This window comes from Rousettus aegyptiacus, unplaced genomic scaffold (genome assembly GCF_014176215.1).
Source record: "Rousettus aegyptiacus isolate mRouAeg1 unplaced genomic scaffold, mRouAeg1.p scaffold_m13_p_6, whole genome shotgun sequence".
In the NCBI taxonomy this organism is placed as follows: domain Eukaryota; kingdom Metazoa; phylum Chordata; class Mammalia; order Chiroptera; family Pteropodidae; genus Rousettus; species Rousettus aegyptiacus.
This window is the reverse complement of record NW_023416309.1, coordinates 101,048,569-101,063,462: the sequence shown is the minus strand read 5'-3', so window position 1 is coordinate 101,063,462 and position 14,894 is coordinate 101,048,569. Positions and strand designations below refer to the sequence as shown.

General features: G+C 41.5%; 1 protein-coding gene across 7 annotated transcripts in view; it reads left to right on the top strand.

Moving 5' to 3' along the window:
- The first annotated feature begins 6,670 nt into the window (after positions 1 to 6,670).
- The window catches only part of GJC1 (gap junction protein gamma 1), a 31,963-nt gene continuing 23,739 nt past the window's right edge, over positions 6,671 to 14,894 (top strand). For 3 of the 7 annotated variants that reach the window (XM_016139765.2, XM_036222672.1, XM_036222671.1), the window contains exon 1: positions 7,321 to 7,505. The gene's annotated coding sequence lies outside the window, so the exon portion shown is untranslated. Of the gene's footprint in view, positions 6,934 to 6,990; positions 7,078 to 7,313; positions 7,506 to 7,845; positions 8,029 to 14,894 lie in introns of those variants that run through there. The other 4 variants (XM_016139767.2, XM_016139768.2, XM_036222674.1 and 1 more) reach the window with 4 other exon arrangements.

Below are 14,894 nucleotides of genomic sequence, written 5' to 3'. Positions count from 1 at the left end.
TGCCCCTGTGGGGTCAGGGAAGCGGTGTTGTGCTTTATGGAGACTTTGAAGTCAGGAATGGAGAGGGGAGGAGATAGGACAGGGCATCGGTCTTAACCCCCCATCTGCTGAGTTTCGGGCTGGTCTCCAGGAACCGGAGAGTAGTGAAAGAACAAATAGAAGCAAGCCCTTAACTGGATTTAATTTTTTAATTCCCATGGACATAAGTGGCCAGATCAGAGAGGGTTTGATATGGAGAACTGAGATGGGAAGATAGAGGCCAGGATGGGTAGAGACGCTGGGTTCTCCCCTGAGTTATGCTGCCTCAAATACTCTTATGAACAATGTGGGATGTAAGTAAACTTCCGATTGTGGGATGCAGGTTCTCTGGTGTTGGTCTTGAATCCTTCGAGGATGCTTTCCAGACAAAGGAGATTTGTTCAGGAGTTTGAAACAACTGGAACTTCCCTCACTTTTCCAGAGTTCTTTATACTGCCTAGGGGTTAATGCTCACTCTGGTTAGAGATGAAAATGACTAGCCTTAGTGCCTGTCCTGTTCTAGGTGTTGACATTTCAAACTTCTCAACTATTCTATATGGTAAGTAGCAGTTTGTTCATAAACAAAGAAACTAAATTGAGAGACTAAATGATTTATCTAAGTGTACACAGCTAGCAAATGGCAGTGTTGCGATCTGAACCCAGGTCTAGCTGGCTCCAAAGTTTGTACTCTTAGCCTGCTTTCCAGGAGGCTGGCCAAGCTGAACCCCTCTACGGATCGATTCTGAAGTTTACGACTGCTAATCCATCATGGCACCCCTGATTAGAAGAAAAAGTACCTCTTGCTCAGCAAATGGAGTAAGATTGAAATGCAGTATGGAGAGTCCCAATCCATCCCAGGCCTTTGTTCCTTCCCTAGATTACTCTCAGCCATGTGTGTCTGTCCTAAAGGTCTTCTCAGCACTGAAAATTTGCCCAGCAGCTGATGTATCTCTTTTCTCTCCCCAGCACTCACTGCTCTAGGAAGAGACCCAGGGTCATGGCAACTCCCTGGGGCCTTCACATATCCCCAGTGTCCATGGGAATTCTCCTCCCAGTCATTCACACACTCTCCCATGCTGCCTCTCCTGGTCCCAACAGTGGCCTGAATTCTCAAGAGATGAATAGTCTAGTCCAGAGGTAGGGGGTGTAAATGTCTAGATGAGACAGGGCAAGAATCAGGAACAACTCCAAGCCCTTTGGAGAACAAGGCCACACTATGGAGAGAGTGAAGTTCAACTTCAGCCTGTTGAGATTATGTTGAAGCTGCCACAGCATCCCAGCCCAGAATGAGAAAATAACAATAGTTGCTATGATTTACTGAGCACCTATGAGCCAAAAATTATGCTAATGGCTTTAGGTAGAATATTTAATCCTCACAGTAGCTATGAAATAGGTACCATTACTGTTCTTCCCATTTCACAGATGAAAAACTGAGGCTTACGTTAAATATCTTGCCCAAGGTCACAGTGACAGGAAAAGGTCCAGATTTCTAGCCATTCTCACTACTCTGAACTACTAGTGATTGTCAAGTCATTCTGCAGAATGACCATAAAGTGGAGGGGAAGTCCTTAAGTAGAAGAAATAAAATTGCTTTTTATTTCAAAAACTGAGAACACAATAAAACTTTAAGGAACATACTTTCTGGAGAGTCTTGCTTTAATAAACAGATAAGATAAAATTATGATAACATTTTTGTTAATATACCAAGTCTAATAATTATTTTGATTTAAGGATTTTTTTTTTAACGCCTATAGCACCTGGTCTTTCTAGGTGGTCTCCTATCCAAGTACTAACCAGGTCTGACCCTGTCGATTTAAGCACTTCTATGTTAGTAGTTAGCTTAGTAAACCTTTTTCTTCCAGATCAAGTCACACTCATAGAAATTCTAATTTACAGGGCTCTAAATGAATAATGCTGACAGACTTAGTGGATCCAGAGTGTAGGCTGGAGTCAGACTTGGGGTCAGTGAGCTGCTTGACCAATCACGCTATAAATACTTGGTCTTCTGCCACTCAGCCTCTTTGAGTTTATGTCATCTGTGAAAGGGAGGTAGCAGCTATCAGTAAGATCATTATTGCAAGGGTTAAATAAGAATTCCCCTGCACACTGCCTGCTCCTCTTCCTCCAGAATGAGCAAGTTGCAGGGAATGGCTGGCGGGGGATGGCGGGAGGTGGGGGGGGGTGCTGGCAGGCGGGAGGGGGGGTGGCGGGCGCTGCAGAGTGGAAAGTCCCTGACAACACATGGAAAGGTTACCATATTCTGGGTGGTCTACAATGCAGCACACTCTTTCTTGTTCTTCCTCAATCCCCCCACCCTCCTTCTTGCAGCGCCCCCCCCCCCTCAACTGGAAGTGTCAGGCTCCCCATTGTGTTGGGGGAGGGGAATGGGCACTAGGACTTGAAGCGCTACACAATCTAAAGCACAGCTGTACTATATATAGCCCAAGGGAGCTAAGTGACCAGACAGGGGAAGGGAGGGCTGTCAGCCTTGAGCTAAGGAGAGCTGTGAGTGAGGGGATGAACTTGGCAAGGAGCACAAGATGCTCAGGTCGGGATTGGAATGGGAAGGACCTCGGCGAAAGGGCTAGAGGAATCACAGGGGAGTAAACATTAGGCCACATAGTAGTGTCTCAGGGGCTTGAGGGGCAAAGAGTGGGGTAACAGGAACAGGCAGGGGCAGTGGAAGTTTCCAGATGATGTGGCTAGGTTGAGGCAGCCTCTCTAAGGAACAGAAGATGGGAAGGGTGTAACACCGCCTCCTTCTGGGTTCCAAGGACCTTGCAGCATTTGTCCAAGGACAGCCCCAAGGGCCACAAGCCTGAGCTAGAAAAATGCTTTGGGTACCCACTAATCTTTCTGGGGAGACTGCTCAAGTATTTGAAGAGATTCTCAGAGGGTATGGATAATGGTAATTAGAAGGCTGAATCAAGACTGTAGTGATGCTAATGTTATATAGTCATGTATTGTGAGGGAACAGTTCTGACCCTCTAGACATCAGCAGTGATCTCTGTCTCATGACAAATGGGTAATCAGAGATTTAAAATGTTTTGTTAAGGTCCTCATGTTGGATGCTTTTGAATACCCAAATACCCAGCTTCCTTTAAAGCACGCTATGGGACGAGATTACTATCTTGGGAGCCTACAAGGTTTAGGTACTTTATATATTTTGTTTAAATCTCATGACAGTCCCAACAGGTAGATCTCATTATCTCCATTTTACAGATGAGAAAGCCAAGGCTCAGAGAGGTTAAGTAACTTAGCTAGATCACACAGCAAGTAAATGGCTGAGCTATCCAATCAATAATAACCACTATAGACTACTTTACAATAGAAAATTAACTACAATAATGTGATTTCACATACATTTCATCATCTCATTCTCACACCATCTTAGAAATACAAGTAAATAAGAGTGCAAACAGCCGGGCAGAGTGAACTTCTTAATGCAGGGCTTCCGGTCTTTCAAGTACTGTAAACCTACTCCACTGTTTCTTGCCAAGGCAGAGTGGGTCGTGGGCCAGCACACTGCATCTGGGAGTGTCCAAAAGTCCTTACAGGTCTCTTCATACCCTTCTCCCCAACCCCAACTCCTGCACAAACTTTGCCTCCTTTGCAAGTAAATTGACCTTAATTTAAAATCCAGCATTACTACTCAAGAAACTGCTAACTGGACTCTAAGAAACACTGATAAGCGGCTCATCTTACTATTTCTTCTAGTCTACTTATATTACCTATTCAAAAAAATTTAGACAGAAAAAAAAATCTGCTTCAGGCAACATCCACGTGGCAGGGAAAAGCATAATAATGTGTTCCACAGGTTGACCGAAACTGCTGGGGATTATGGGGAAAGGAGGTTGTGTTACATCTTTAACAATTCTTTTTATCCACAGCTTCCCATTGCCAACAGGGAGCTTTCTCAAATCCTACCTCTCTGGGCCTCTGCTCCCATCCCCCAGACTGAAGAATCTGCTCTGAATTTACCATCCAAGTGGGGACCCTGGAAAATGTGTAATGGAAATAGTGACACACTGCAGTCTTCCAGTTGACCCTAGAGTTCCCAAACCACAGAGCCCCAGGGTGACTCTCAAAGTTCTCAAACTGGGTTTTGATCCTTTCCAGCCTGGGCCTCATGTGAATAAAAAGTGATGTTGTTCACACAGCATCCAGCTCTGCCACTCCCTGCCAGAGGCTGGAAACCAGACTCATTTCCCTATTTGAAACTCGGGGCTTTTCCTTTTCTTCTCTCAAGCAGCCTTTTCTGTACTAGCAACAGCAAGGCTTCATTCACTCATTCACTCTGCATATACTTGCTAAGCATTACTACGCACTGGGCTCTGCTCTAGGAGCTGGGTTAGATGTCGTGGCCCTGCCTTCGGGGAGCTCACATTCTAGTGGACACCCTCATTTGCTCTGGACCCTGGTGAATGCCTGGCCCAGAGATGCTCTTGCTTAGGTTTCCAGCCTCAGTTTTCCCCCAGTAACCGGATTAAAGGATGTCACTAGACAATGGGGTGATAGAAGAGAGTCCTGACTAGAAGACAAGAGTCTTTGGTCATATTTCTGGTTTTTTAACTATCAGCAGGTAAAACAGCTTAGCTTCCTTATGTCTCAATATTTCCATCTTTAACAGGTTGCTCTACCAGAAGACAGGACTGCAGGCTTGGTAGAATGGGGAAGGAAGAAGTTCCTCTACTTCTAGGTTTGTTCAGCTGGTCTAATAATCAAGCAGACATGAGACAGATTAACAAAATGACCAAATTTAATTACATAATACATATAATAACCCTACATTCATGAGAGTCAGAAACCCCACATACAGGAGAGGTTTAGAGACAGAAAGGGAAAAGAAGGTATATGTGGTATTCACAGCTAAGGATGAGGTAAGGCAGGAGAAAGGTCATTTGTAGGGCAATAAGAAGAGTGGATGTTCAGTAATTAAAAGTTTGCCCTGACCTAGAGATAGGTCATAAAATTTTATTTCTGACAACTCTTACTATGGGCAAAGCCCCTAATTTAAATTCTTTAAGGGAGAGGTGAAAGTTTCTCATGAACCTACAGGATCTCAATTGCTTTCAGCTCAAAATAATTCACATGCCAAAGTGGCACATCTTGGGGAGGCTTGTTCTGAACTCCTTCAGTAGTAAGGTAAGAGATATAGAAATCATATTGTTCCCTATCTCCAAGAAGAACAGGCAACGCTAAAAGACGGGAAACCTTCCTCATCGGGTTCATCTATGAGTTTATAAGAAAATAGTACCTGATACTATTTAATGAACTTTGATTATATTATTTATATATAACATAAAATACATATTTGCTTATGTATTACTTATAGAAAATATATACATATATAATCAAATGTTTTAACATCATTTTAAAGTTTTTTATTGAAGTCCTAATACGCCACACAAAAGTGTACAGCTCAGGTGTGGCAACTGAACACACCTGTGTATTTAGCAACAAGATTAAGAACAGAACAGGACCAGCCCCCAAGACACCCTCTCATGCTCCCTTTCCAGTAACTATCCTTCCCTCAGGGTAACCACTGTCCTTACTTCTAACAGCACAGATTATTTTTACCTGGTTTTGAACTTTATATAAATGGACAGTTTTGTGAGATTTGTCTGTATTATTATACATAATTGTAGATAGTTCCTTCTCATTACTGCATAGTGTACCATTGTGTGATTCTAACACAATTTATCCTTTCTATGGTTGATGGGTATTTTGGGTAGTTTCCAGTTTTCTGGCTACTATAAATAGTGCTATTAATACTGAGAACAAGTATTCTGGTGAATATTTGTACAAATTTCTGTGGAATTCCCATAAAATTGCAGTCATAGTGTATTAATAGGCTAAGCTTTAGTAGATACTGCATTTTCCAAAGTGATTTGTACCAATATACACTTGCTGCAGCAATATGTGAGAGGTTTAATATTTCAATAAGCATGTCAATGATGTTCCATTATTTTAGCTATGTTCTTTATTCATATTTTCATAAATTTAGTTGTCTGTCACTTAAAATGCATTTGTGCAGAGGCAATGTGATAATGTGGGATGGGGCACTGTGGCATGGCAAGTACAAGGGGGAGAGAACTTAAATACGCAGGCCAAGCAGCTGAGTGGGGGCAGTGCCTGCTGTCCTGGACAAACAGATGTTACTCAGAAGTAGCTGCCACTTGAAAATAGAGGCTCAGAGTGAGTAGACTTTTTGACATTTTGGTGAGAAGCCAGAAATCTGGATTTAAAAAATTGGCAATTAATTCATATTTGTGGAAAGTATTATGCTAGCCATACGAAACTTTATCAGTGGGTCAGATGCCCAGCCCTCATTTTCAACCTCTGAACTAGCCATTAGGACCTTGGCTCTGTGGAGGTGGGAGGTGACCTGTATAGTAAGTCACCTCATTTGTTAGTACTTAATTCCCTCTCTGGTCACAAGGGTAAAATAAAAGCCTATCCTTTTGTACAGTGCTGGTCAAATTAGATAATTCAGGAGTATGGGAGTAGTTGAACACTATATAAAGTCAAGTGCTTTCTCCTTACTACGTCTTCCGTTGTAGTGCACTTACTCATCTTCAAGTATCTGAGGAATTTTGATTTCTACCGGGTAGTTTAAGACTGGAGATTCTTAAGCATATACAGTTTTAGGAAGTCTTTAGGCTGCCAGAAATGCAAGGGGTTAAGAGGAAATGGCCTATTAGAGTCTTGCTAATCAGGGAAGTCCAAGCCTTCCAATGTATCTAGAAATACCATTAAAAGTCACCAAAGGAGCCAGAATGGTTAGCCGACGGAAGGCTCGTAGGATCCTCGAGTAATTAAATTGCAGAGCAGAACTTAGAGGCATCAGCATCCCGGTTACACCTGACCAAGGCCTTTTGCCAGTGCGCACAGGGACCCACCCAGGATACCCAGGTAAGGGCGTGTCCTCACGATGCCGTTAGTCGCCTGCTCCAAGTGAGGCCCTGCAGGCGGGGCACTCCGGTCCCGGGAATCAAACTGGGGGAATGAATTGTCCCAGAGAAGTCTGCGTCCACCTCGGCTCCTGACTCCACGCGGGTGGGTCTTACACGCGCCGCGCCTCCGCTGCGTCCGGGACCGCCCGGGAGCGCGCGCAGCCCCGACCGAGTAGGAAAGTTGGGAGCTCTCGCCGCCGCCCGCGCGTCCCGGGGCGCCCCCTCCCACCCCGGCACCTCCTGCCGCGCGCCCCCAGCTCCCAGGCCGCGGCGGGACGCCCCCGCCCCCATCGCGGCGCGTAGTGCGCAGGCGCCTTCCCGCGGGTCCGGGCGGCGGCGGGAGCGGCTTCGGCCTCGGCTGGAGACTGAGGCGAAGGCGGCGGCGGCGGCGGCGGCAGCGGCGGCGGCGAAAGAGGAGGAGGAGAAGAGGAGAGGGTGGAGGCGATGGCGACGCGGGGCACATGAGGCGGCGGCCAGCGGGACGGGCCGAGGCCCGGCGGAGGAGGCGGCTCCGGGGGACCCTGCCGCCCGGTGAGGGGCAGCCGCAGAGCTGGGTGAAGGGAAGCGGGCAAGGGGCGGGCCCGGGGGGCACGGGAGAACTTGTGGGGAGGCGGGAGAGGGGCCGCGGAGGACAGGGGCCCGAGGAAGACGGGGGTCGGAGGGAGGGACGGGGCGCCGCCGAGGGGTTCCCGCCGAGCCTAGAGGGGCGTCGCCACTCGCGGCCCGCCGCTTCCCCCGGCGCGCCCCTCCTGCTTTGTCCCCAAGCGCGCGGTTCCCAAATTGGGAGGGAAACGGCCGAGGCGGGGTGGGCCCCGGCCGCGGCGGCGGGCGGGGGACCCGGGGACCCTGGGCGCGCACTTCGCCGGCGCTCCGGCGGTGCTCGCAACTCCGCCGGGCGGTTAGGGGCGCAGGGCCGCGCCGGGCGCTCGGCGGGCTCGTCTTTGTCTCCGACGCCCGGCCGCTGACATCGCTCCCCGCAGCGCGGGTTCGTTGGACTCTTCACTCCAGCATCTGGGCGCCGAGACTCCTGCCTCCCGCGAATATTTTAGAGAAGGTTCAGTGCGGGGGCTGCTGGAAGGGGGGAAGCGGGGCAGTCGATTGCCTCTCGATTAACACGTTTTCTTAACTTGAGATGATTTCCCACTTCCAGAAACTTTGGCGGGCTGTTTTTGTTTTGTTTTGTTTCCCCTTCCGTCTCCAGATTCAAAATTAAGAGAAGGCGCTAACTCTGTGATTGTGGGCAGTTGTGTGGTTGGCCGCAACATTTGGAGCTTCGCGTTGAAAAGATTTACGTGAATGTGTGGTTTAGGATTTTTTCCCTCCTGTTTTGCGATTGTTTCTGAGCTTGAGATTTCTTTTTCTTTGCGAAATGGGCGAGTTTGGTTTTATCATTTGCAGGAATTTTTGTTCATTGAGAAGTGGCGATGGTACAGATTTCTTTATGCTCACACTTTATTTGTTAGCATCAATATAAACTGTAATCAAGTAAATCAAGTAAGAATGAGTTTTGAGTGAGCGTTATCTTGTATTCCTGATAAGTCTAAAATTGTCATACGTTCGTCTTGTGTATACGTTCAAGTGAGTACGTGTGAAAGCGCTATAAAAATTAACTACAAATGAAAGGGATTTTCATTCTCTGGTAAACGGAGAACAGCACATTTCGAGTACATTAATATCTGTAGAAAAAAGGATTAATAATGTAATTTTGGCGTCAAATCTTTTACCGCCTAAAGAAGGCTTAGGTATTACTATTTCAGAATAAGGATGCAGGAAAATAAACGTAATTACTGAACTCCTGGCTAAAAATATTGTGAATTGTGGTTGCGTTTGTTGAGGCTTTTGGTTTTATTTTTCGGAATTTAGAGGTGTATGTTGTAGCTGCTTCGGATTTCTTAAGTACTATGTAATGGCAGAATTAAAGAAACTTGAAATAACTTCTGGGTAAAAGGTAAAAAGCTTGTGAACAAATCTGCGTGGTTGCTAGATCTTCGTGAGCAGAGTATCGTAGGCAAAGGACATTTTCAAGAGAATACATAGAATATATGGAAGTTCTTTTATTTTTTTTCCTGACCTGTAATGGTTTAATATTACTTACTATTTGTCTTAAACAGCTGTACACTTTTCCAAAGCATTTCAAACATCCTTTCCAAAAGTCAGTGCTTTTCACTTGTGTGACTTCAGTATTGGTTTTCTACTTGTGCTAGGTAGCCACCAGTTTTCTTAAAAAAGGAGCAAAGGACCCGGTAACTTTATATTCAGTTTATGAAGGTGGAATTGAATTTTAGCCCTTAATCCAAAGGATTTAAGTCAACTTGAACTTCAAGGTATTGTTATATCTTGAACATAACAATCGTATTTATAAATACTGTTAACCCCTTAATAATTATTTTCCTTATTTCTTATTTGTATAAATCAGTCAAAGGGAAAGGATATGTGGTCTGTCTCTAATTAGCCCATTCCCCTATCCCCCCAGCTCCAGGTTCACCTATCAATTCAGTAATTGGGATCCTAACATACCAAATATATAGTAAAAATCTAGACTATCATTCTGTTTCTTAATCAATACATAGTCTGTTCCATGCATAAGTCAGTGCACAGTGATAAATTCCAAAAGGCTGTTTTTTTTTTTATTTGAAGTTTGTTCACATTTCAAAATAAATGAGATATGTTCCTTTTATTATTATTAATTAATCTGGATAGTTAATTGCAACTGGGGATGTAATTACTGATTTCTGAGCTTGTGCTTTTCTTGTAGCATAGAACCGTGGGTGGCTCCTATCCAAAATATCAGGTAAAAATTTAGGGAAAGAAAGGACGGGATTACTTTTTTTGCTTTTGTGGACCATTCTTTTGAGAATACGTGTGAGAAGATTGATTTTAGCCGATGTCATTAACCCAAAACTTAGACATAAAAAACAGTTCTGAACTGTTAATATCACCCAAGTGCCAGCAAATGTTTTTCAAACATACTGCTATAACAGAAGAGTTGAGTTTGTGTGGAAGTAAAGATCTAGTCTGTTACTCTGTTAAATAGCATTGCTATTTTCTACACTTCTCAGGAATAACGGCTAGTGTCAGTACTGGCTGGCATACTGGAGTACATCCTTGTGCTTTGAAAACACTGTCGTGGCAGACATCACTTGGGCTTATCATTCAGACTCATGGAATGTGTTGCCCAAAGGGGTTTTTCCCCTAACACAAGGATGAGATCTCTTTGCAGATAGATACCTTCTATTTCTAAAGAAAGGAAGTTTTCTGTAGAACGAGCAGAGCCCTCATTTAAAAGTTGTTCTTTGAGGCTGTATTGCTGTAGCACCAGCTTAATTTGGACAAAAGTGTTCTGGTGCCCACACATTCATTCAGTGAACTTTTTTTTTTCTTTTTCAGTTAAGTACTTATGTTAGGCACTGAACTAGGTGCTGATGATTCAAAGATGGATATCATGTGATTTTTGCTTTCAAAAGGCTTATAGTTAATATGTTAAAAAAGTTTAGCACTCTTGTTCTTATCCTTTAATCTCTAAACTATATTCAAGTCTTAAAAAGATTTTTTAATCTACATTTTTTAGGGTGTATCAGTTTTGACTGACTTTATTGTTACTTAACTGAATTATAACATAACTTTGGGGAATGTTCAGAGTAAAGTGGCTCTGGACTTTGTCAATCTTTAGGGAATTCCCTTTGAGTCTTTCTTGGACCTTGATTTCCTAATTGCCCATCCAGAATAGGTGTTTGTTTATTTGGATTCAAAATTTCCTTCCTGAAATACACTCTTCTCTTGGATTCTGATTTTCCCTCCTTGTTATCTGGCTCTTCAGGCTTTTTCCACCCTCCTCTTCTTTAATTGGTAGTCTTTCTCAAGTCTTGGTTCTAAAGCTTCCTCCCGTCTCACGCTAATCTACCTATTTTGTGGCTTCAGTTACCATATATGTTTTGAATACTCCCAAATTTTTATCTGTGGTTCAGACCCTTTTTCTGATCCCAGCTATCTGTTCAATTTCTCCACTTACATACTTCGAATTGAGTTTTCCAGATTGAGCTCTTGTTTTTGGCTCCAAACCTAGACCTTCTTCACTGTACCTACCCTGTTTTGTTAGGTGGCTCTATCAACAACTTACTAAGGCCAGACTCTTGCCATTTCTCTCTACCTCTGGTCTCTCCATCCTAGTTAGGCCACCTTTTCCTAAGTCTATTAGAGTCAATTCTAAATGATTTTTCACTCTTGTAAAAAAATTTTTAAAGTAATATGAGATATTTAAGACAGCAAAAGTAATAATACTTCAATAAATACTTGTATTCCACCTTGCAGCTTAAGAAATAAAACATTACCAGTCCGGTTGAAATTGCCAGTGTTTCCCCGCCTGATTGCATGTTCCTCTCCACTTTCGTTGTAGGCTTCTTTACCAGAGGCATTGCCCACTTGAATTTATTATTTCCTTTACCTTTCTTTATATTTTTATTATATATGTGCACTCCCCAAGCCATATACAGCAAGTCCTCACTTAATGTCATGGATAAGTTTTTGGAGTCTGCAACTTCAGGAGAAACGAAGTATAATGATACCTACCAGTTTTACCATGGGCTAATTGATATAAACAAGAGTTAAATTCCTACAGCATTTTTCTTGTCACAAAAACATTACCAAACTTCTAAATAAAGACCCAAAATATTTCTAATATTAAATGTGAGCTATACATACATTTAAGAAGGATTCCTAAAAACAAGATAATTCTTTTCCAACCCACTTATTTCCAGTTCAGGGTTGCAGACGTTCGGAGCCTATCCCAGCAGCTCAGGGAGCAAGGCTGGAACCAGCCCTGGACTGGACACCCTTTCATCGCAGGGTGCACCCATGGTCACCCAGACTGGGACAATTGAGACATGTCAGTTTACCTAACTTGTACACCTTAGGGGGAATGTGTCTCACAGCAGAGAGAATTGTCTCTATAAAACAAATTTAGTCAAGTCACTTATCTGAAAACTTTTGTTGCTTTCCTTTTAAAATCTTCAATCTTTATTTAGCAGGGCGTGATCTGATCTGGCCTTACCTACTTCTCCATTATCATTTCTTTGTACTTTCTGTCTGATTATATATGGTCTAGCCTTACTGATCCCCCCCTCTCCCCCTGCCCCATTCCTTGAAGGTTCAAAGCTCACCCAAGGGCCTTTGTACATGCTGTGTCTAATCTCTCTGCCGGGAAGGCAGCTCCTCATTCTTCAGAATGTGCTTAAGTGTCACTTTTGCAGAGAAACCTCTGATTCTCCTAGGTTAAGTTAGGGACCCCTATAATACACTGTTATAACATTCTGCATTTCTTTTTTTAATCGCAGTTTTAATTATTTGTATAATGCCTGTTTTACCATTTGACTGTACTGTATATTCTGTAAAGTCAGGAGTAATGTCCATCTTGGATAGCCCAGTATCCCCAGCACCTAGCTCCTAGTTCATTTATATAGTAAATAATTGTATGATTGCTTACTAAAATTTCTTTATTTGTAGTTGCTGATTGTACTGAAGTAACTTCTGACAAAGCTTTTGTTCTAATTAGAAGTCTTATTATTGGTTTTGTTTTGTTTTGTTTTTGCACTATTGGTCTTATATACTAGTATAATGTTAGGTCCTTAGTAAATACTTACTGGTGTAAACTCACTAATAGCTGTGGCTGATGAATCTTTAGTAGTTTTTTTTTTAATTTCTCCTTTTTTTAAGTTTAAATATATTTATTTATTTAAATTAGTTTCAAGTTTTAGTAGTTTTAATAGACTAAAAAATACAATGATCACCTGTGGTATGGGATACACAGTGGGGACCTTGCCTCCCAGGAAGATAAATACAGGCTTAGGCAGGCTATCAGATGGAATAAAGGAATTGAAGATTAGGTTTTCTCTTTGACATACTATACCTAGTTCTAATTTTAATATCTTCCCATTTGTTGGGCCCAGGGTCAGTATAATTAATCTTCCAACAAACCTGGACATATTATACAATTAAACATTAAGACTGATATTGACAGTTTTGAACTTGAGTATTTCACTTCATTGACTTTTTAAAAATTGTTTTTTGGGGGTAGGTCACGTATTATGTAGTACAAACTCCTAAAAGTATAAGAGAATATCTACTGAAAAGTAAGTCTTCCTTTATTCTCTTTTCATGCTCACTCATTTTTTTTCTGCCAAAGCAGTTACTGTTTACCTTTTTTTTGGTGAATTCTTCTAGAGCTATCCATACATTCAGTATTTACCCCATATATATACATAAGTGATAGAATGCTATGCACTCTATTCCACAGACTGCATTTTCCACTAATACGTCTTAGTTTCATATCATTACAGATAGAACTGTCTCATTCTCTTTGACTGCTAGGTGTACTGTAATTTGTTTACCCAGTGCCTTACCGATGGACTTTCAAATTGTTTCCAGCCTGTCATCAACAGTGCTGCAGTGACTATTCTTATACATTATTTTATATGTCTGTGAGTATGTTTGTTAGGTAAATATTGAGAATTGAAATTTCCAGGTCAAAAGAAAGGCACATTTTCAATTTTAATAGACACATTGTCTCTTATTGAAGCTATACCAGTTTACCCCACCACTTCCAGTAAAGAAGAAAGAATGTCTCTTTTCTACACACCTTCCTTGTCAGTGGTCTGGTATCAATTTTTTAATCCTTTCTAATTGGGTAAATGAAAATATTATATTGGTGCAGTTTTAATTTATAAATCTTTACAAATGATACTGAATGTCTTTTTATATTAAAAAACATTTCTATTAGTTTTTCTGAGAACTGTCTCCATCTCCATTGCACATTTTTCTATTGAGTGGTCTTTATTATTGATCCATTGGTGTTAGAAAAATGAGCTTTTTATTCTAAGAATTGCAAATTGTTTTAAGCATTTAGTATATCTTTTGAGTTGTCTACAGTATTATTTGCTTTCCAGAAATTGTTTGCTGTCCAGAAAAATGTCCATATTTCTTCTAACTTTTATGGTTTTGTTTTGAATTTTAAATCTTTGATCCATTTGGAATTTTAAAGATCCAGCTTTATTTTTAATTTTTTCCAGATGGCTACTCAAAGTAATTCAGTATCATTTGTTGAATATTCCATATTTTTTCCATTGGTTTGCAATGCCATCTTTTTCATACATGAGATTCCCATATGTATTTAGAGCTTTCAGACTCTCTGTTCTATTCCATTGATCTGTTAATCTTTTTTGCCAGTTCCACCTTTGAAAATTATAGCTTTATGGTACATATCTAGACGACCTCATATACCCTCGTTATTCTTTCAGACATTTTCCATTCATTCTTACTATTTATTTTTTCACATTAAATTTAGAATCAGTTTTCTACTTCCAAAGAAATTCTATTGGCATTTTTTAGAAATCAAGATTGTATCACATTTTAGACTAATTTAGGGAAAACTAACATCTTATAATGGCTTTTGTATCTAAGAACATGGAATGCTTTAAGTTTTTAAAGCATTTTAAGCATTTAAGTCTTGTGTGTTCCTTAGTAGTATTTTCAAGTGTTTGTCATTTAAATCCTGTGCATTTCTTTTTAGGCTTATTCCTGAGTATTTTATCAGTTTGTTGCTGTTTTACATGGGATTTTTTCTTCAGTTATATTTCTGTTGCTTGTCTGTCGCTTTCAACTTTTTCAGTGACTTTCTACATGGTCTTTAAACACTAAACCCACATAGTATAGCAACAAGATCATTAAGTCTTGAGTCATATTGTAAACTTTACAACTAATCAGTTGTGTGATCTTATGCAAGTCATCATGATCTTTGACATCCTCTTCAGTAAAATAAGAATATTAATCTCATACTGTGGTATCAAACAGTGGATCACTGCAGGAAGATAACTTTAGAATCCATGGCAGTTTATCTACAAACTGTATAAGTAATGGCTTACTAATATG